Source organism: Macaca nemestrina, chromosome 4 (genome assembly GCF_043159975.1).
Source record: "Macaca nemestrina isolate mMacNem1 chromosome 4, mMacNem.hap1, whole genome shotgun sequence".
Lineage (NCBI taxonomy): Eukaryota > Metazoa > Chordata > Mammalia > Primates > Cercopithecidae > Macaca > Macaca nemestrina.
This window is the reverse complement of record NC_092128.1, coordinates 88,376,986-88,400,914: the sequence shown is the minus strand read 5'-3', so window position 1 is coordinate 88,400,914 and position 23,929 is coordinate 88,376,986. Positions and strand designations below refer to the sequence as shown.

Below are 23,929 nucleotides of genomic sequence, written 5' to 3'. Positions count from 1 at the left end.
GACTACAGGCGCCCACCACCATGTCCAGCTAATTTTTGTACTTTTAGTAGAGACGGAGTTTCACCATGTTGGCCAGGATGGTCTTGATATCCTGACCTCGTGATCTGCTTGCCTCGGCCTCCCAAAGTGCTGGGATTATAGGCGTGAGCCACTGTGCCTGGCCGACAGTGCACAAGTTTCAATCCTTGACTCATTCTATTACCTATTTGCTCTTATGTTCATGTTGAAAAAATGCTGCTGTTAATATGGCTACTATCCTAATGTACAAAACAAAGGATGTCCAAGTGTTACCTCCCAAGCAAAGAAATCTTATTAATGGTGGAAGTAAAAAGCCCCAAGACACTCACTGAGTGAGTGAGGCTACAAGAGGGGCCCCAGGCCTGTCAGCAATCTGTTATCATTGATGTCTTTCCAGTTTCTTTGACCAGTGTATAATTTAAAACTCAGTTGGCCTGTGCTTTTTGACTTGATTACAACAGTTCCCAGCTTGTGAGGCGTTAAGCCAAAGTGGTTTTCATTAATTTGCCTTCTCCCTGAAGATTTTAGGCTTGCTGTTTCAAAGAAAGCTAGATACCACAATGAGCCAACTATTTGGTGAGAAGTTTCTCCTCGGGGAGAGAGCTGTTTGCTGCAGTTCCAGCCTTTCAAATGTCAAACGTTACTCATTCTCGCTTTGGCTCTTGTAAGTATGTGTAGTCCTTTTTATTTTAATTTGAGAGTGTTTGCTTGCACTGGTAGCTCGGGGAACTTTTACTTGTCGTTTGAAATGTAACCCTGGAACACAAAAAGTATGACTAATCCTACTTACTGGAATTTCACTGTTTTCATCAAGGCCGCCGTTTCCATTTCTAATTTTATATAATAAGGGCAAAATACCAACTGGCAAACATACTTCTTTTTTTTTTTTTTGGTTGCTGTACATTAAACTATCTACTGTGTTATAATAAAAAGCAATGCTTCATAATAGTGATTTTTGCAATTGAGATAAAACAGTTTCCAAGGGTATTTAAAGAGCAAATAGTTCATGATATGAGTCCCCAGCTAATATATCTATGCAAAGAAGCCTAAATTTCAGCTGCTTTTCATCTTCTGTATGGCAAAGATATTAGGTTATCTCTAGGCAAAAAGAATGGTTCATACACTGGAGTCACAGCCAACGGAAAGATTTTAGAACAATATACAAACACTCGTGCCATAACACTGACTTAGTTAAGCAATCATTGTGATGACCATTGGAAAGATGAGAGTATCAGCTAACGCAAACCAAGTTTTTGTCTTCTTTCATAGGAATCCTTTATCATTTCCTTATGTCTTAGCGCTCTAAATGTGGATTTCTGGAATGCCATTGGGAAGATCTCATATGAGGAAGCTCTAGTGGAATTGGGTTGAGACTTACTGACCAGGCAGTTCTTTAAAGACAATATCTGAGTAGCTTAAAGGGAATATAGGTACTAATTTGGAATGAGCTAAAAAGAGATTTCCAATCCTTTCTGCTTTAAGCGATCACCTGGAGATTTGAAAAATGTGGATCTCCAGTTCCCATTCCCAGAGTTTCCAGTTCAATGGGTCAGTGTATCTATGTTTGCTTCCAGATTATTCTGGGTGCTGTCACCACTGGGAACCCCTGGCCCCAGTTGTCAGTTTGTAACTGTATACACAAAGAAATTATTCTGAGTTATTGGATCTGTAGGGGCTGCTGAATTTGGCATGTAAAGGAAAACGTTTTGCTTTTTGGTTTAATCTACAGATCACCTTAAATCTCCTGTTGTTGGTATGGCTTCTTTGACTCCTCATGGCCTGATACACTTGTGGGTCAATTACTAAGCACTCAGCTGGAACGACTATGTCCTGGCCCTGGGTGGGTATCAGAAACACCTGTGGAGCTACTTGAAATTAGTTTTTTTTTTTTTTTTTTTTTTTTTTTTTTACCAGACTTCCTGAATCACAGTCTAAGGGAGGGGTCCAGATATCAATTCTTCTATAAGCCTCATTGTTGATTTTGAAAAGCAGCTAATTTTGAGAATCTCTGAGTTATACTAATGCGGAGGAATATTGATTGACTGGCATTGGATACTAATTGAAGCTGAAGGGCCTATAGAGAAATCACATTAATTTGATTAAGATGATTAAAACTGCTCATTTCACTAGTCTATGATCTAGGCTTTGTGTTTGATCAACAGATATTTGGTAATGGTCGTAAGACCATTACAAGAGAGGGCAGAACTCTTTACCACTTGAAGTATATCAGAGCTTTCAGATACAGCTTAAGGTGAATCTTTAAGGCAAGTGTTTCCTTAGAACCTGAATAAGGAGTGGAGTAGAGGGCACACTGTTCAGGTGAAAAAGACAAAATGAATGAAGTGATTATGATGGGAACTAGAAATCTGTGCTTGTAAGACAATGTGTTAATGGACACGTTGTCACTTCCTTATGTCTTAGAGCTCCAAATGTGGATTTCTGGAATGCTACTGGGGAGAACTTACATGAGGAAGCTCTAGTGGAGTTGAGTTGAGACTTACTGACCAGGCAGTTCTCTTAAGGCAAGATCTGAGTAGCTTAAAGGGAATATTGATACTAATTGACCTAAAAAGAGATTTCTAAACCTGGAAGACAATGTGTTTTCCATATATAGTGGGAAATAATAGAATATGAAATTGTACAAAGTGGGCTGGGGTCTTGAAGGTGGCTTGAAGTTGAAAGAAATCAGGAGCTATTACAGCATTTTTGTTGTATCAATTTACAGGAGTAAAGTGAAAACATTTTCACTTGGTAGGTAAGGCAGAAGTTCAGAGGCAGGGCTGTGGCAGTAATGCAGAGTAAAGAGACGAGACTTGGTCTAGCATAGTGCTGGGGGATTGGAGCAGGATAGATTTGGCAAACATGTATGGAAGTGATCTAAATGAAAATTATTTTATTTGCAGATTATTTATACATTTTCTGCTTACGAAAATATTATCCTGCCGAAGAGGGCATAAAATATCTATCTCTGCAACTGCATAATAACTTCTTTGGTCAAATTGGTTTCTTGTTCAAATGGTCAAAAAAAGCATTCAGAATCAGCGTTAGCAAGCAAGCAAGATATTTGGTTATGTTCCTGGTTGAAACTTAATATGAGCGTAGAGTCAGTCTAGTTTGTTGCTTGTGTAGCAAGCAGACAGACATTCAGGTATTCAGGTATTGTGAATAAGCAGGTAAGACAAATCAGTATAATTAACTGTAAAGCTGCCTAAATAGTCCTTTTATCCCAATATGTGTAATGTTTGCAGTTTTAAATGCTTTTATACAAACAGAGTGACATAAAATACAAAGAATTTGAAATTTTCCTGGTTTCCTCCAATCATGCCCCTACTATCTTTCAACATCCATTTCAAAGACTGCCTTGTGGGCAAATATTTCCTTAGTTGCCCCTTTACGTGCTTTACCTTCCATCTGATGGCTCATATTGTTTCTACTCTCCCTTCTCTCACTTCCAGAGTCTTGATGCCAAAGGACTCAAGTCAGCAGAGGTCTTTGGTCAAAGACAGCAGATGGCCTCTGTAAAAATCAGAGGACTCTCTCGGCTGCCAGAGCAGTGTAAGGGAGACTCAGACTAGCTGAGGTGGACTCCTGGAATCTGGGGATTGGGGGTGTAGCAGAATAGGGAGCAATGAGAGTCAGAAAAGACGTGGAAAGATCTGCTTTAAGATGTGGATATATCAGGTGTCAAGATCGTAAAATAGCTTAAAAGTAGAAAAGCAGTTCTATAAACATTCACCAGCAGGCACTGGGAAAATAGCACTGAACAGAGCTGGACACAGCCTTTGCTTTTGTAGAGTCATGCCTCAAGATAAGCTCCATTTATGAGGAGAAAGATGGGGAATTATAGAATATATACCAACCCTTTATGCTTTTTGACCCTCTGTCAGTTTTGTGGGAATAACTTCAGCCTTGCCACAAAGCACAGCCTTCACACTTTCTTAGATTCAATAGTAAATAGTTTAAGAAACATAGCTATACTATGTTTCTTCATGTCCTTAAACACGAAAATGAAATTGAAAGCTGGACAGATCTGAACAGCACAGATTGGGGTGCTAGCTCTTATGGTTGAAGTAAAGAGCTATATGATGGCTTAATTTTTTTTTTTAACAGTCTAGGGTTTTTTTCTCAGGAGACCAATCCAATTTCTCTTGCAATTTTTTTTTTTTGTTGTTGTTGTTCTCTTAAGAAATTCCCAGAGATTGCAATGTTATTATGCTCATAATATTTTTCTTTTCTTTTTGAAGTTCTAGTTCATTTATTTTAACATTTAATATTCCATTGTATCAATATACCACAGTTTTTTAAAAACCCATTCTCCTGTTGATATATATTTAGATTATCTCCAGTTTTATATTCTGTCAAACATAATCTCAAGAATTTCTTAATCATTATCTAATCAAAGGTTAAAGAATGGCCTCAATTATTACTATGAACAATAGTAAGAGAAATGTAATTTGTCCATCGTGCTGTCAAATACAATAACACCAATATAAATTTCCTTAATGAACAATGAACACTTCTATTCAGTTACAAAAGTTTTTTGACTCAGTGGCAGCTGGAGATTGGACTTTGTGCTAATACTTAGGTTAATTGCATCTCATGTTAATATGTCTTAGTGGGTGCAATTAAGCAGAATTATAACTTGTTCATGTTATAATTCCTTTTGCCTTTCTAATTCATTGGTGAACTCCTATAACTTAACCCCTCTTTCGTTTAGGTGTCTGCCCCTTCACAGATGAGAGAATGTTAGCAGATTTTCTTTTATAGCTTAGGTTACTTTGACAGAGAAATATTAGGCATCATCTTAATTTCATCATCATCATCATCATCATCTTTTTTTTTTGAAACGGAGTTTTGCTCTTGTTGCCAGGCTGGAGTGCAGTGGCGCAATCTTGGCTCACTGCAACCTCCACCTCCTGGGTTCAAGTGGTTGTTCTGCCTCAGCCTCCTAAGCAACTGGGATTACAGGTGCCCACCACCACATCCAGCTAGTTTTGGTATTTTTATTAGAGACGGGCTTTCGTCATGTTGGCCAGGCTAGTTTTAAACTCCTGACCTCAGGTGATCCACCCACCTTGGCCTCCCAAAGTGCTGGGATTACAGGTGTGAGCCAATGCACCCAGCTATCATCCCTTTATGAAGGCAGAAGCACTGGATATGGCAATAGGTTGCTGGAAGATTAATTCCCATGGTGGTTCTTTTAACACCATACTTTGGCCACACCCTCAACTGGAATTCAAACTTAAGATTAGAAGGAAAATGCTCTTCACCAGCCCTTAAAGATTTCTAACCTAAACTTACAGCAGTAGTCCCTTAAATGTGAAGAATAATCAAGCTCAATAAATACTTTGATATTTTTGAAAAAAATGACAGATTTTCAGCATTGAGAAATTCTCTGAAGTATAAGCATATCCAAGAAGAATGTCCTATATTCTGTCTTTTTCTTGCTAAATGGAATGTTTAAAAGCTGGATAACACTGTATTCAAATGTTAATTCATGTTTTGGGTTCAGTTTCATAGCTTAGCATCTGATATTTATTATGAATTCACCTGAGGTGTATTTTATTTATTTTTTAAGCGATATAGTCCCTAGTTTGAAAGATAACTTGAGAGAATGATTCTTGACACAGTTAAATTCTCTTTCTCCTGTGCCGTGTTTTTTAACCTCAGATACTGGTCTTAAAAAAATACATATATATCCAGTGCCAGAAACTCCCAGCAGATGTCATTGTAAGGCAGATTTTTTTAGCAAGGCTTTTCTAGAATAGTGAATAGGATTGTTGCATATAGTAGTGATGTGTGTATTAGATACTGGAGTTAATTCATTCTAGTCTCATCAGAGTGGGATTTTTTATGAAGAGGTAAAGAGATTCTTGGGATTCTTGCCTGTCCTTTTATAACATGGGGGCACTGCTTTTCTGCAATATAAGTTAGAGAACAAGAACAACAGCCTTTCACCCAAGCATTTCCTTGGCTACTCTACCTGGGGCTACCAGCTTAGCACAAGGCATGACTGTGTTCTGCATGGGACAGAAGAACCACAGGGAGGAGACTGTTGCTTAGACACATAATATAGTAAGTGAGGGAGTTGCAGTTTCAAATGAGAGAGCCTCACTAATTCTGGACTCCACACCCTTAGTCCTGAAGGGAAAATACAAATGGACATGAAAACATGTGCCCAATAGAGCACATCTGGTCCTTATCTAAAGCAGAAAGGCAAATTGTATTGGAAATGCCTAACTGATTTTATGGATATCAATTTCAAGTGAAAAAAACATTTTTTTTCCCAGGGAAGGTCATGATACCTTGTCTTATTTGCTATAAATGTAAATGAAAGTCAATCTAAATTCGCCTATGTTTCCATGTATATATATATGGTGATACATGTTGGGTACCTGTGAAGATCTTATTCTATTACTCTTCAATATTGTAAAAGCTCATTTCTCACTTACCATTTTTACATTGATTGATTAGATTTTTTAAAATAAACTCCTTTGGCACTTTGCGAGGCCGAGGCGGGCAGAGGTCAGGGGATTGAGACCATCCTGGCTAACATGGTGAAACCCTATCTCTACTAAAAACACAAAAAATCAGCTGGGCGTGGTGGCAGGCGCTTGTAGTCCCATCTACTTGGGAGGCTGAGGCAGGAGAAGTGCTTGAACCAGGAGGCAGAGGTTGCAGTAAGCCAAGATTGCACCACTGCACTCCAGCCTGGGAGACAGAGCAAGACTCCGCCTCAAAAATAAATAAATAAATAAACTTCTTTGATGAAGCCCCCTTTTAAAAGCCAGAACTATACTTTGTATTGTATAGTATTAACTGAAATGTAGATTGCTTAGAAAATGTTAATAAAATGTGTTTGAAAATCAACTACTTTTTTTTTTTGAAGCGGAGTCTCGCTCTGTTGCCTAGGCTGGAGTGCAGTGGCGCGATCTCGGTTCACTGCAAGCTCTGCCTCCTGGGTTCACGCCATTCTCCTGCCTCAGCCTCCTGAGTAGCTGGGACTACAGGAGCCCACCACCACGTCCAGCTAATTTTTTGTATTTTTAGTAGAGACGGGGTTTCATCGTATTAGCCAGGATGGTCTCGATCTCCTGACCTCCTGATCCGCCCACCTTGGCCTCCCAAAGTGCTGGGATTACAGGCGTGAGCCACCACACCCAGGGGAATCAACTACTTTTAAAAAACCACAGGGATCATGTAAAAGAGGCAAACTATATCAAAGATGGAAGGGTGAAAGTGTGAGGAAATAGTAAAAGATATGGACTTGGATATGGATTTGGATATTCCAACTGAGTATCTCCACTTAACTGACTCAACATATTAACCAATTTTTTTTTTCTTATGCTATCTGATGTCTGTATCATTCTGAAATTAAGCTAGCAGGATCCCCACAGTTTTGCTTCCCCAATAGAATTGTGTGCCTGCCAAGGGTCAGGTGAGTTTGTCCCAATCCTGTTTATGCCACCTACACTTGCCATTGAATTAAAGTGGGTAATTGCAATATTATGTGAACCAGTGAAATATGACTGCAAAATAAAAGGGGATTTTTATTTCTCTGAAAACAAGTTATATATAATGCTTAGAAAGACTTGATAAAGAGAAATTACTAGACTTGCTGTTAAATTTGGATGTGGATGAAACAAATATAAGAGGTTGGAGGGAAAACTGAAAATCTTGAAGGTATGTATTCTAAAATTTCTGCAAAATTATTTGTGGCTTCTTGCTCCACTTAAAGGGAAGTGGGGATTTAGAGAGAATGCCTTGTGGATGTGGGTTATTCGGGAAAGATTATATGGATTTCTAATCAGTGTTGCAGGAAGTCAGGGACCTCAAATGGAGGGACCAGCTGAAGCCGTGGCAGAAGAACATAAATTGTGAAGATTTCATGGACATTTATTAGTTCCCCAAATTAATACTTTTATAATTTCTTACACCTGTCTTTACTGCAATCTCTGAACCTAAATTATGAAGATTTCATGGACATTTATCACTTCCCCAATCAATACTCTTATAATTTCCTATGCCTGTCTCTACTTTAATCTCTTAATCCCGTCATCTTCGTAAGCTGAGGATGTAGGTTGCCTCAGGACCCTGTGATGGTTGTGTTACCTTTACAAATTTTTTGTAAAACATGTGTGTTTGAGCAATACAAAATCAGGGCACCCTGAAAAAGAATAGAATAACAGCGATTTTCAGGGAACAAGGAAAGATAACCATAAGGTCTGACTGCCTGCGGGGTCAGACAGAATACAGCCATATTTTTCTTCTCACAGAGAGCCTATAGACAGATGTGTGAATAGGAGAAATATCACTGAATTCTTTTCCCAGCAAGGAATATTAATAATTGATAACCTTGGGGAAGGAATGCATTCCCACAGGTAGGCCTATAGACGACTGCTCTGGGAGTGTCTGTCTTATGCGGTTGAGAGAAGGGATGAAATATGCCCTGGTCTCCTGCAGTGCCTTCAGGCTTACTAGGATTGGGAAATTCCAGCCTGGTGAATTCTAGTCAGACCGGTTGTCTGCTCTGGAGCCCTGTTTCCTGTTAAGATGTTTATCAAGACAATGCATGCCCAGCAGGACATGGACCCTCATCAGTAATTCTAATTTCACCCTTGCCCGAGCTTGTGATCTTGCTCTGCTCTTTTGCCTTGTGATCTTTTATTGCCCTTTGAAGCATGTGATCTCTGTGACCCACTCCCTATTTGTACACCCCTCCCCTTTTGAAATCCCTAATAAAAACTTGCTGGTTTTGTGGCTCGGTGTCACCATCATGGTCCTACCAATATGTGATGGCACCCCCCGAGGCCCAGCTGTATTTGTACTCTTTTTCTTTATTTCTCAGACCAGCTGACACTTAGGGAAAATAGAAAGGACCTATGCTGAAATATTGGGGGCTGATTCCCCTGATAAATCAAATAATGTGCACTCAATAAAGGGAGACCCTCTACATTAAAATATTGGCAAATGCATGTTTATTTTCAGGTTTTAAATTACAATATTTGATTTTAAAATTCCTCTACTTTGTTCAGCTTTTTCAACTAACTGACCAACTGTTGGTATTGATCTTACCAGATGAAAGTTACTGCTCTGCATTTTAAAACTAGTTTTTAATTTTAGGCTATGTGTCTTAGCCTGTTTTCATGTGGCTGATAAAGACATACTCAAGACTTGGCAATTTACAAAAGAAAGAGATTTAATGGACTTATAGTTCCATGTGGTCAGGGAGACCTCACAACATGGTGAAAGGTGAAAGGTACATCTCACATGGCGGCAGACAAGAGAAGAGAGCTTGTATAGGGAGACCCCCGTTTTTAAAACCATCAGATCTCATTAGACTTATTCACTATCACAAGAACAGTGCAGGAAAGACCTGCCCCTATGATTCAATTACCTCCTACTGGGTCCCTCTCACAACACATGAGAATTCAAGATGAGATTTGGGTGGGGACATAGCCAAACCATAATATTCCACCCCTGGACCCTCCCAAATCTCAAGTCTTCACATTTCAAAACCAATTATGCCTTCCCAACAGTCCCCCAAAGTCTTAACTCATTTCAGCATTAACTCAAAAGGCCACAGTCTGAAGTCTCATTAGAGAGAAGGCAAGTCACTTCCACCTATGAACCTGTAAAATCAAAAGCAAGTTAGTTACTTCTTAGATACAATGGGGGGTACAGGCATTAGGTAAATACAGTTACTCCAAATAAGAGAAATTGGCCAAAACAAAGGGGCTACAGCCTCCATGCAAGTCCAAAATCCAGCAGGGCAATCAAATCTTAAAACTCCAAAATGATTTCCTTTGACTCCATGTCTCATGTCCGGGTCATGCTGATGTAAAAGATGGGCTCCCATGGCCTTGGGCAGCTCTGCCCCTGTGGCTTTGCAGGGTATATGCCCTCTATTGGCTGCTTTCATGGGCCGGCATTGAGCATCTGTGGCTTTTTCAGGTGCACAGTGCAAGCTGTCAGTGCATCTACCATTCTGGAGTCTGGAGGATGGTGGCCCTCTTCTCACAGCTCCACTAGGTAGTGCACCAGTGGGGGCTCTGTGTGAGGGCTCTGACCCCACATTTCCCTTCTGCACTGCCCTAGCAGAGGTTCTTCATGAGGGCCCCACCCCTGCAGCAAACTTCTAAGCCTGGGCATTCAGACATTTCCATATATCTTCTGAAATCTAGGCAGAGGTTCCCAAACTCCAATTCTTGACTTCTGTACACTCACAGGCTCAACACTGCATGGAAGCATCTCTGAGGCCATGGCCAAGCTCTACGCTGGAACAACTGGGACACAGGGCACCAAGTCCCTAGGCTGCACACAGCATGGGGACCCTGGGCCTGGCCCACGAAACAACTTTTTTTTCTCCTAAACCTTGGGCCTGTGATGGGAAGGACTGCAGCAAAGGTCTCGATATGACCTGGAGACATTTTCCCTATGGTCTTGGTGAACATTTGGCTCCTCGTTACTTTTGCAAATTTTTGCAGCCAGCTTGAATTTCTCCTCAGAAAATGGGATTTTCTTTCCTATGGCATTGTCAGGTTGCAAAATTTCCAAACTTTTATGCTCTGCTTTCCTTTTAAAACTGAATGCCTTTAACCATACCCAAGTTACCTCTTGAATGCTTTGCTGCTTAGAAATTTCTTCTGTCAGATGCTCTAAATCGTCTATCTCAAGTTCAAAGTTCCACAGATCTCTAGGTCAGGGGCAAAATGCCACTAGTCTCTTTGCTAAAACATAACAAGAATCACCTTTGGTCCAGTTCCCAACAAGTTCCTCATCTCCTTTCATAGACCACCTCAGCCTGAATGTCATTGTTCATATCATTATTGGCATTTTGGCCAAAGCCATTCAACAAGTCTCTAGGGAGTTACAAATTTTCTCACATTTTCCTGTCTTCTTCTGAGCCTTCCAAACTGTTCTAACCTCTGCCTGTTACCCAGTTCCAAAGTCACTTCCACAGTTTTGGGTATCTTTTCAGCAGTGCCTGCTCTACTGGTACCAATTTACTGTATTAGTCAATTTTCATGCTGCTGATAAAGACATACTTGAGACTGGGCAATTTACGAAAGAAAGAGATTTAATGGACTTACACTTCCACGTGGCTGAGAAGGCCTCATAATCATGGTGGAAGGTAAAAGGCATATCTCACATGATGGCAGAGAAGAGAAGAGAACTTGTGCACAGAGACCCCCATTTTTAAAACCATCAGATCTCATGAGACTTATTCACTATCACAAGAACAGCATAGGAAAGACCTGCCCGGCGATTCAGTTACCTCCCACCACCCACAACATGTGGGAATTTAAGATGAGATTTGGGTGGGGACACAGCCAAACTGTAACACTATGGTTTCAGAATGTAGCCACTGCAGAGTTTATGCTATACCACAAGGGACACTCTAGATGAGCTCAGTGATTTTCTAGGTAAATGTTTTGCTCTTTTTTTTTTTTTTTTTTTTTTTAATGATTTTATCAACAGGTTAAGTAAATACTTTAAACTGGCGAACTACTTCTTGGCTTAGAATGATTTTATGCCAGATAATGATGTCAAGCTTAATTTTTATATGAAATGTGATTATAAAACAACTTTAATAATTTCATAAATAATCATTTTTTCATACACAGCTCTTGCTGGCATGTTGAGGTTCTTGACAGGCTGACTTTGGGTTAGAGGCTTGGAAAACTCACCTAGACAAAGGGAGATGAACCTTGTGGCAAGTCCCCATCAGTTTGGTCCATGGTCAAGAACATTCTAGTTTGAAATGTAAGAGAGTGGCACATAGAGTATTCTCAACCAGAAGTGGCTCTACTTTTTTAGGAAATGTCTTATATCACTTAATTTAATCCAGCTTCCCAAATCATTGCAAATATGAAAAAATAGGTACATCCTATGCATAACTCCAACCTTACTAGGTGTACTTCTAAATTCACATACTAGCAAAATAATGAGGACAGAAGGGATTGTTGTGATAACAAAATAATCCTTTTGTTGTTTGCATCCATCAGGTTTAACTCCAGAGTTGTTTGTCTTTAAAACAATTCTAATGTTATAATGGCAGTAAGAAGAACTATCTTTCACAGGGATAAACTTCCTTTTGAGGTTTCAGGTGGTGATAGGCAGAGATGGCAATGAGAATGAAGGAAAAAAAAAGGTGGAAGGAGGAAGATGAAGAGAAGAAAAGCAGACAGCTTGCTTACAAGGTGAAATCACTTCTTGGAATCTAGTTTATTTCATTTTGCTTTCTTTTGGGCTCTATTGGTAAGATTGGTAAGATGTTTGCCTTACTAGTTTAATGAAATAGAATAACAAGCATTGATTATTTAAAGTCTGGATCTATACACACCTCTCCTAGGCATTTTAAAGTAATACATTCCCCCCTAAGCATTTGATCTTGTAAAGGAAAATCACATAATCTACTCGAGAATGATACTTTGAAGAAATATTTACCAGAGTAAGAGTATTTTACATCCTGTGGTAAATGGAACAAGTGAAAAACTAGGTTCCAATTGCCATTCATTCTCCATCAGAGAAATTTAATTATAGTGGGTATACATAATTCATATTTCAAAGAAAGCAACACTTGCTGAAAAGAAAAGAATAAAAAATTACTCCCATGTAACTTAAATACTTTTCCATTGCTGAATTTAAACATTTGGGGAGAATTCCCTGAGCGACTCTAGGTACATCTGAAATGGAACTGAACTGTGAGCTTTACAGCCACATGCCAAGATTCTGGCTATTCCCTTTCTCTGTCAGTGGGATATTGTTTTGGGGGTGACATCTTACGTTACCTTGGCAGAGAGCCCTTCATTTTCTGCCTCTGGGTAAGTGGCTAGAACTGAATTATTTGTGTTCCTGGACTTTGTTTTATCCTCAAAATATAATAACCTTAGACAGCCTGGAGTACAAAAAAAGAGTGCTAGTTTTAAAAAACTTTCTTTTAATAGTTCTGTAGAGGTACTGGAAAGAATGCTGGGCTGGGTGTTAGATTTTGCTGCTTGTCCTAATTCTGCCCCTAGTGGGTGATCGTGGCTATGACACTTTAATTTGAGGCGTCTTTACTCAAGGACGGAATTTAAAAATTCAATGGAGAAAGGCTTTAGTTGCTTTTTCATTCTCAGGAATTCTCTCGAGAGTTTTTGAAGCTTGCTTTGGTGAAAAAATTCAAATGAAATGACATCTAAAATCCAGTTTATATGTTACATTTTGGATCCTCTGATTTTAAGGTGTGCATCTGTGTTCACTTTGTTGATGAAAAAAGTGGAGGTAACTTCCTGTCTAAATTTATAGACAACAGTCATGACTTATGGCGACAACAGAGCCTCACATGGTCTTCGTCTTGGTTCTGTTATTTCTTAATCTCTTCCTAAGAGATTCCCTGTTTAGACTGAATAAAACTTTGCCATGTGATTTTAATGTTGTTGAAAGGATAGCACGGGCTCCACACGTGAGGTAGTGGCTGATCTGGCTGCTCCACTTCCCCATGAAGCCTTATGTGTTTTGTTTTGTTTTCAGTTTAAAAGACTATTATTTTAAGACAAAAAACAAGTAGTAAATTTTTAGGGCAAAATGTAATGAAGGTGAACCCACATTTTGTGATTTTTCTTTGTGATTTTTCTTTGACTTTCAGAGATATAGGTACTTTGGTACCATCTTCCACAAATGCAAATCCTGCTATGTTCAGTTATAAAAGGAAAAAAACTTTTGACTTCAGCAGTAGCAGGCACAATCGTAGCCATAATAACCACTAATTCATATAGACACTTGTAGATGCTGGGCTCACTGACTTCTGTACTCTGCACACATCATCTTGTTTAATTCTCACAGGGTCTTCATGAGGCAGATCTGATTGTTATCCACATTTTACGGATGAGGAAACTGAAGCGTTGCAAGATTAACTAACTTGTTCAAAATATTCTAAAACCACCAATATTTTTATCTTTTTGAAGTTTTTAATCTACATTTTACCAAACAGTCTTAAATTCTATTTCTCTTGTACTGTCTTCTTATCACTTTTTTTTTTTGGTTGAGCATTCATCATTCTTCAAAATATGCAATTCTTCAAAATATGCAATTTAATATGATCCCATATATGAATTTAAGCATCAATAGAGTCATTTTATCATATGGACTAGGTTTGGATAGAGTTTACTCTACTCTAAGAAAATCCTATATGAGAAACTCTACATTTACTCAAAACATAAACGATGAAATGGTTATTAATTATTCATTATGTAAGACATATTTTGCTTTAATATAATTAATAGTAGGGACCTTTTAAATGTGATATTACTCAAACACATTAGCTGTTACATGAATGGATTTAGAATTGCAGAATTTTGGTGGCAAAAAGAAAATGCCTTTTTTGCGTGTTTAAAAAAACACACTTGGTGAACGTTGAGAGCAGGGGAGGTTGTGCATGTGTGGGGATGGGGTAAGTGAAAGCTCTCTGTAATTTCCAGTCAATTTTGCTGTAAACTTAAAACCACTCTAAAAAAATAAAGTTTATATTTACAAAAAGGGGATCAGTTAGAATTTTAGCTCTGTGATTCACTGTGATCTTGAACAAGTTATCTCTCTCTTAGTATTTATTCTGTCAAGTGAAGATAATAATAGATCCCATACCAATATTGAGAGAATTAACTGAAATGTATATATATGCAGCTCCTGGCTCATTATGCATACTAAAAAAATGTTATGCCTTTTCCTTTAAATTCCCTTATGTCACACTTGAGGGAAGTGGTGAGTTTATAGCTGAATAGGACTGATTATAAGTATTCTTCCTCCTTGTCTGATGCATTTTGTGTAATCCCACACACTTATCAGAAATCCAGCTTGGTGTGCAGACAGAGTTGCCTGTCTGTGCAGGTGGTGACTTGTGCAATCTGCATGGTGGGGGATGGTGAGGAGGCCCTGTAAGAAATGTAATAAGGAGCAATAGGCTGCTGTCTGTCAAAGAGCCTAACTGGGTTCTATAGTCTGGTGAGGATGTTTGAAGCCTACTGGTTTTGACAGGTGAAAAGCTGTGCACTTTAGTCATGGATGAGCCGCTTCCAGAAAAGGATAACTCACTCTATCTCCTGGATGGCTTAATTGCTTAACTGCCAAATGGTTTCTTCTTGTCCCTTCTAACTTTATTATTTTGATTCTCTGAATTACAAGCACATCTACTCTACAAAGCAGAAATTTTTAATCTCTTGGCATTAAGAACAGCTTTGAGAATCTGATAAAAACTGTGGACCTGCTCCTCAGAAAACGCACACACGTATATACACAGTGACCTTTACAAAATGTTTGAATTAAATTTTAGGAAGCTAATGTCTGCTGTAAAAACTTTAGACATCAAAAACACTCAAACACATGTAGAGGAAGCAAAACTAATGTTGGAAGATAAGACTGAAATATTGAGCAGTTGTTCCTCTGTATTAAACAATGAGAAATCCTAAAATAGGCCACCTTCAAGAAAAATGTTAACCTAAAGTCTTCTTACTGCAACTGGACAGTATGAGTTTAAGTCTACCAATAGATATGGTTACTGAGAGTGAAGAATTAGTAAGAATTGTCTCGGAAAATTACCTCTAATTCTACACAACGAAGGCAGCCAATGTTTATGATATTTATTTAATCCTTAAGAAAGTTTGTTTCCCTTTCCTTATATCACAACAATATTATTGAGGCTTTAAGAACCATGTTTAGAAAATCAGTACACATTGTAGCAAAAACATAGAGCACTTTAGGAGGGAAATCTTCAGGTGAGGAAAATGGAACAGTAGCTCATGTGATACATATGACAGGTGGAAGATTGTTTTGAGAGGATATTTGAGAATAAAGGAAGAATTAGCAATAGTTACATAGAAAAGGAAAAAATAATAAAATAAGAAAGTGCTACTTTTTAGAAAAATGAAGCAAAGTTGTACATCTAGAAAATAATTATAGTTTACCACTTGGTTTAGCAGTGACTATTTACACAGTTATGGTAATTTAAACAAAAATAATTGGGGCGGGGGGAGGTCATCTCTGATCATAAGAGTTGAATAGAGTATACTTAAAATGGATAAATCAAGAAATAACAACATGAGCACAGTTTTTTAGAAATAGCAAGATAAATATTTGGAAAATGCAGGTCATTAAAAGTGCTTACGTTGGGGATTGAAATTAGAGAGTCAGAGGTGTTAGGTTGGGGACAGCACTTTTCTTAAATAACTTGAAAAAAAGTCCGAATCTTTAAAACAATCAAAATTTTAAATAAAAATCCAATTTCTGGGATTTCCCAAGTAATTATAAAATCTGAAACTACAAGACTCAATTCCCAGAAAGCAAACCTGTCTGGACCTGAGAATGAGCTGCCACCTTAAGAAGAGACTGTGTTCTTACTTTGGCTTCCTCAGCCAGCCCCATCCTCCTGTTGTTCTCACGGTGCATTTTCCAGCTTTCCTCCCCATCCTCCCCCAGCTTTGTTGAGGTATAATTGACAAATAAAAATTTTGTATACTGAAGGTGAACAACTTGATGTTTTGATACATGTATACATTGTGAAATAATCACCACCATCAACCTAATGAACCTCACACAGTTACAATTTTATTTTTCTTCTCTCTCTTTTTCTCTTTCTTTGCTGTGGTAAGAATCCTCGAGATGTATCTTTTAGCAAATTTCAAGTATGTAATAAGGTATTATTAACAATTGTCACCATAGTGTACATTCGATCACTGGAACTTATTCACCCTGCATATCTGAACCTTTGTACCCTTTGACTAAAATCTCCCTATTTTCCCCTCCTCCAGCCCTTGGCAGCCTTACGACTCTCCCGTTTTATAAATTTGGCTGTTTTAGATTTCACATGTAAGATCACACAGTATTCGTCTTTCTCTGTCTGACTTATTTCACTTAGTTTAATGTCCTCCAGTTTCCACGTTGTTGCAAATGACAGAATTTCCTTCATTTATGTGGATGAATATTTCATTGTACATATGTAACCCATTTTCTTTATCTGTCAATGGGCATTTAGTCTGTTGCCATATCTTGGCATTGTGAGTAATGCTGTAATGAGCATGGGAGTGCAGATATCGCTTGGAGATGGTGATTTCATTTACTTTGGATATATACCCCAAAGTGGGTTTGTTGAGCCATTTTTAGAACCATAGTTCTCTTTTAATTTGTCGAAGAACCTGCATTGCATTTTCCATAATGTCTGCACTAATTTACATTTTTACCAACAGTGTACAAGCGTTGTCTTTTTTCCACATCCTCACGAATACTTATCTTTTGTGTTTTGATGATAATCATTCTAACAGGTGTGAGGGGACATCTCATCACAGCTTTGATTTGTATTTCCCTCATGATTAGTGATGTTGAGCACCCTTCCATATACCTCTTGGTCATTTATATATCTTCCTTGAGAAATGTCTTTTCAGGTTATTTGCTCATTTTAGAATCAGGTTATTTGGTTTTTAAATTATTTTCTGATGAGTTGTGTGGGTTCCTCAAATATTTCTGATATGAACTGCTTATCAGATATATGGCTTGCAAATATTTTCTCCCATTTCAGAAGTTATCTTTACACTCTGTTTGTACTCTTTGCTCTGAAGATTTGTCTTTTGATGCAATCTCACTTGTCTATTTTTGTTGCCTGTGCTTTCGTTGTCGTATCCAAAAAAATTATTGCCCAGACCGCTTTCAAGTAGCTTTTCCTCTATGCTTTCTTCTAGTAGGTTTAGGGTTTCAGATCTTAAATGTTTGTCTTTAGTCCATTTTGAGTTTATTTTCTTATATGGTGTGAGATAAAGGTCCAATTTTATTCTTCTGCATGTGGATTTCCAGCCCTCCCTTTGATGAATTTTTAGTATTACTGTTTGTTAAAAACATTTATTTACAGTTCAGTAATCCAACCCAGTTTTACTCTGATTTCTGTTTCTTTTTTTAATTCAAGTATAGTTTTATTTAATAATTCTACTAAAATCACATATAGTGTGATCATATCTACTTGTCTCTAGAGCTGCCCAGAGGTGCCTGGAATTGTATTAATCAAAGATAGCATGAGCTAATCCAGAAAGGAGGATATGGGTGATTTACTGCTTTCTTTCTTTGTGATTTTCTACATAGCTTGATTTAAAAAAAAATTAAAAAGACTTTTTAAAAAAAACAATAAAATCATAACTTAAAAAGAATCTCATCCACTCAGCAACTCATTTTGAAACTCTTTTTATAAGTGAAATTGCATCTTGTCCTTTTTATCATTCTATATAATTTGTTGTCAGGACTAGTTCCTTATCAAGCTAAGTTTTAGTTTTCATCCAGCTACATTTGCAAGTAAGCAAGATTTCTGAGGGCAGATATTTTTTCTTTTCTGTTTATAGCTCTACCCTAGTGCCTAGATCACTGCCTAGGTGCATAGGAGGGCCTCAGAAAACATTTCTTGAAAGACTAAGTGGATGAAGAACCTTGAGCACCTTTGATAGGATGTTTTATAGTAGTAAATCCACATATTTATGACTGGCTGATTTTTGACAAAGTTACCAAGAGCATACATTTGGGAAAAGACAGCCTCTTTCAGTAAATGGTCATGGGAAACTGCATATCTATATGCAGAAGAATGAAACTAGACCCCCATCACTTAACATATATAAAAATCAACCCAAAATGGGTTATAGACTAAATGTAAGACCTAAACTATGAAACTATTACAAGAAAACATAGAAACAATGCTTCAGGACATTGGTCTGGGTAAAAATGTTTTGGATGAGACCTCAAAAACACGGGTAACAAAAGCAAAAATAGATAAGTGAGACTATCAAACTATAAAGCTTCTGCACAGCAAAGGAAACAACAGAGTGAAGAGACAACTTACAGGATGGGAGAAAATAGTTGCAAACTATTCACAGATAAGGTATTAATATCCCTTGTATTGATTAATATCCAGAATATATAAGGAACTCAACAGCAAAAACAAAAACCAAAAACCAAATAATCCAATTTAAAAATGGGCAAATGACTCGAATAGACATTTCTCAAAAGAAGACCTACAAATGGCCAACAGGTATATGAAAAAATGTTCAACATCACGAACCATAACGGAAACGCAAATCAAAGCCACAGTGAGATGTCATCTCACCCCAGTTAAAATAGCTATAATCAATAAAATAAAACACATACTGGCAAAGATGTGGAGAAAGAGGAATTCATACACTGTTAGTGGGAGTGAAAATTAGTGCAGTCATTATAAAATACAGTATGGAGGATCCTTAAAAAACTAAAAATAGGATTACCATATGATCTAGCAATCCCAGCACTGAGTACATATCCAAATGAAAGGAAATCAGTGTGTTGAAGTGATATCCACATTCTTATATTTATTGCAGCACTATTCACAGTAGCAAAGATATGGAATCTATGTAAGTGTCCATCATTGAATGAATGGATAAAGAAAATGTAGTAAATACACACAACGGAGTATTATTCAGACATTAAAAAGAATAAAATCCTATCATTTGCCACAACATGGATGAACCTGGAGGACATTATGTTAAGTGAAATAAGCCAGGCGCAGGAAGACAAATACTACATGTTATCTCAGATTTGGGAGCTAAAAAAGTTGATCTCATAGTTGAGAGTAGAATAGTGATTTCCAGAGGCTGGGAAAGGCAAAGGGGAGGAGGAATAGGGAGAGGTTGATTAACAGGTACAAAATTATACTTAGATAGAAAGAATAAGTTCAAGTGTTCTTTAACACAATAGTTCTAGTGTTCTATAACACATAGTTAACAATAATTTATTATACATTTCAAAATAGATAAGAGAATTTGAAAGTTCTGAAGACAAAGAGATATGTGTTTGAGGTGGTGGACCTGCTAATTATCCTGATTTTACAATTATACATTGTATACATATATAACAATATCACTTGTATCCCATAAATATGTACAATTATTTGTCAATTAAAAAGTCTTCCCGTAGCAAAAAGTATGAGAAGTACATAAATGTTACTAAGAATTCGCCATGCCTTTTTGAAAGAGCTCAAGATACCTGATAACTTTTTGTTTTCTAAGAAAAGTTTTATAGGCTGGGCACAGTGGCTCATGCCTGTAATCTCAACACTTTGAGAGGCCGTGGTGGGCAGATTGCTTGAGCCCAGGAGTTCAAGACCAGCCTGGGCAACATGGTGACACCCTACCTCTACCAAAAAAAATATGCAAAAATTAGCTGGGCATGGTGGTGCATGCCTGTAGACCTAGCTACTTGGGAAGCTGAGGTGGGAGGATAAATAGAACCCCAGAGGCAGAGGTTACTGTGAGCTACGATTGCATCACTGCACTCCAGCCTGGGCAACAGAGTGAGACCCTGCCTCAAAAAAAAAAAAAAAAGAAAAGTTTTATGAGGCAGATGTTAGGCCTATGTTACCAAAAATTTTGTTGTGTAACTGTCCTTGGTTTTTCCTCAATTCCAGTGCTGCTGACCAGTGTAAAATGGGTGTGGATCACATTTATTGCTTCTTCAAAGAAGCAGTATGGGAAAACAGTGACTCACACTGTGGTGATAAATGGGAATGACAATGCAGATCAACAATGTCTGAGCCACTGGTAAGCCTAATTAAGAGGTACAAAGAGAGGCAGGGGAGTCCTCCTGTGCCTCTTGTATCCAGGGTTGGGCTGCCTGGGCCAATTGATAGAGCAGTTCCCAGCAATACAGCTCTGACTTTGGAAGGACCCCTGCTCCTTGCCTCCTTTAATTCCCTAGGCTTTAAGCTCTAGGGACTCAATCAGTTTCCCTTTTATCTAGTAAATCCAAGACTAGCTGTGGAGTAAGAACCATCCTCTTTGCTGCAAACCCCATGGCATTCTTCCTGTTTCTTTGCTCCTCCAGAATTTTGGATGCAAGAAAATGTGCTAGTTCAGAGTTTGCTTTACAGGTTAGAGAGGCTTAGATTTGAAGCTTTTGCCAATTCATGGGCTGGGACAAGGCACCCAACATCTTTAAAACCTCTGTTTATCTATAATAGTACCTACCTGTAGTGTTATTGTAAGCTGTTAAATAAAATATCCATGTAAAGTACTTGACAAAGTGTCTAGCAAACAGGAAGCACACAGCAAGAGTTAGTTAGTACAACTGCTATTGTTCTGATGTTATTTGTTTATGTATTTGTCTCCTCTAGTAATGAACTTTTCCAGGACAGAGATGATATTTTAGTCATTTTTGTATCCCATTTGCCTAACAACCTAACTTTAGTATGAAAGTTGCTCATTAAATCTTCGACTAATAAATAACTGCATATATATATGTGTGTGTGTGTGTGTGTTTGTGTGTATGTGCACATATATAATATAGAAAGAGATGAAATGGTCTTTTGAAGCTCTAATTTGCTTACAAATATGAATAGCATTATTAAAATAATAAAAAGCCCTATTAAAACTCTGAATTAATTGTATTGGAGATTTTCTCTCACCATAATGGAAAGTTTTCCAAATTTAATTACTGTTGACCTCAAGAAATTTGGACCTTCAGGACAAGACCCAGTTCCTAAAAAAAGGAGACTTCATATCCATGCCCTAGGGTTGGACTGGGCTAATTTCAGATTAAACTGAAAGTAGAGGACCAAGGGCTTTGGGATAGCTGATCCCTTAGGGGTGGGAAGAGAAGTGCTGCAGGTTACTCTTTGTTGGAATCTCTGTTTCATGGTGTCAACTCATCACCAGGGTCAGATTTTTCAAAGCGGGGAACTTGAGTGATAACACTGACACAAACTGGAGACTCAAGAAGGTGGAGGAGGAGAACCAGTTTTGGGCAGATGAAAATTTAGCTATTGATTATTTTCAGTTTTAGTGTTATTGTGTTTGAGTAGATGTGTTAAGATGCAAGCGATAATAATATGGAGCAATGGGCATGGTGGCTCACACCTGTAATCCCAGCACTTTGGAAGTCTGAGGTGGGTGGATCACCTGAGGTCAGGAGTTTGAGACCAGCCTGGCCAAAATGGTGGAACCTTATCTCTACTCAAAATACAAAATATAGCTGGGTGGTGGCACCCCTGTAATCCCAGCTAATTGGGAGACTGAGGCAGGAGAATCTCTTGAACTTGGGAGGTGGAGGTTGCAGTGAGCTAAGATCATGCCACTGCACTTCAGCCTGGGTGACAAGAGTGAAACTCCAACTCAAAAAAAAAAAAAAATTATGGAGCTTGAGGTAAGGCTGCCACACTCAATGCTATGAGCAATACCACAGGCTGAGAATGGAGAAAAGCTGTGTGAAGACATTTGAAAGTGTTTGAAGTCATTCTTTCTCGATATCTGTTCATGTCGAATGTACATGTTATGCTGGTTAGTTGATAAAGAGCATCACATAGTCTAGTTAGGATGGAGCTTGTTCTGACAGCACAAATAAAATTGAGGAATTGAGAATACATTAGCAACAAGATCTGCAATAGATCTTTGTCTCCACACACAGGACAATGCCCACTGAAGCCTCACCAGAACCGTTCCCCAGCCTTGTTTCTGACCAGCAGTGTGCAAGAGAAGTCAGCTCCTGGAATGCAACTGCTGACCTTTATGAGCTCATTTTCATTCACATGCAGAAACCATATTTAGCCATTTGAGAATTAAGAACCAGAGACATTGGAGCCCACCACATATTCAAAAAGAGATGGTAAAAGGTAAAGGAGCTATAAAATTATAGATAGAAGTGTAGCAAGAAAAGATTTTGCAAAAAGTGGGGAACTAGTATGGAGAGAACACAGCAGAGGAAGAGAGATGAAAGATGTTGAAGGAAGCAATGAGAAAGTAAGATCCAAGAAACATGAAGTAACAAGATGGAGAGATTGGAGGGTTAGTATGGAAAATGATACCATTTTTTCTCTGAGCCTTGAGAGAAGGATGAAATGACACAAGGAGAGTCAAGGCTATTTAGCAATGAACAGGATATTTGAGAAATTAAGTCATGTTAAGGCTATACAATTGTGTATCAACAAGGTTACCATTTATTGAGTTGTTACCATGTGCCAGGCACTGCATTCACTTTAATTCTCATGCCAATCTTCAGGATAGGTTTGATTATTACCATTTTATGGAGGAAGAGACTCCTGTTTAGGGAGTTTGAGTAATTTGCTCAAGGTTACACTGCAAGTAAGTAGGTGGCCTGAGCACACATATCTGCAGGACATCCTAACTTGCTATTTTTGTGTGAATTATGAACATTTTTGAAAATCTGATGAGAACAGACAGTTTTCTCCTCTGATAAAAAATAAACCCAAAAGCATGTACATGCCACATTTTACATGCAATTGCAGGAGATTGCCCTGAAACCCATCTGTGCATCCTTGTGAATGTGTTGACACTGGATTAAGAGCAATGAATCAATTTTTCAACAAAATAATCTTTAAATATGTGTTAGTCTTCCAAGTCATCACAATGCTATTCAAATAACACTTTTGCAGCTCAAAATATTTCTGGAGCTCCATTTTCAGAATGGCCTCAGAACCCACTCACTGTCTACAAAAGAAAATCAATCCCAGTTATTTACTTCTGTTTCCCCCAAACAGTATTTATTGTCCTTCCTTGTCCATTATCCTTGTTTTCAAATGGCTTTTGGCTATTTTTAAAAATACAAACCATTCTCAAAGGAATCCATCATTAAATAAATCCAAAGAATGTGCAAAAGGCTCAGAAAGAAACCCTAACAGGGCATTTGAGAAGGGATTATATCCGAGGTTAAAGCTTGGGATAAGAAACTCTGTTCTCAAATACAACCATATGATAGCTACACATGCTATCTGTGATTATTACTTTAATGATAGGAACTCGTATTTCCATGCATAAGGGAAAGTGTGCTTCTTAAAATATTACTTAGAAAATATACTCCTAAATTGGATTATTATAAGTTACCAAGTAAAATTTACTGCTGCCAGATATTTTTTGATTAT

The 23,929-nt window shown here is 38.0% G+C and overlaps 1 protein-coding gene across 4 annotated transcripts in view; it reads left to right on the top strand.

The window, feature by feature from the left end:
- Nucleotides 1–23,929, top strand: part of LOC105475640 (sorting nexin 13) — a 469,096-nt gene that overhangs the window by 282,818 nt on the left and 162,349 nt on the right. For all 4 annotated transcript variants that reach the window (XR_011622210.1, XR_011622209.1, XR_011622211.1 and 1 more), the window contains exon 29: nucleotides 540–682. The gene's annotated coding sequence lies outside the window, so the exon portion shown is untranslated. The remainder of the gene's footprint in view (nucleotides 1–539; nucleotides 683–23,929) is intronic.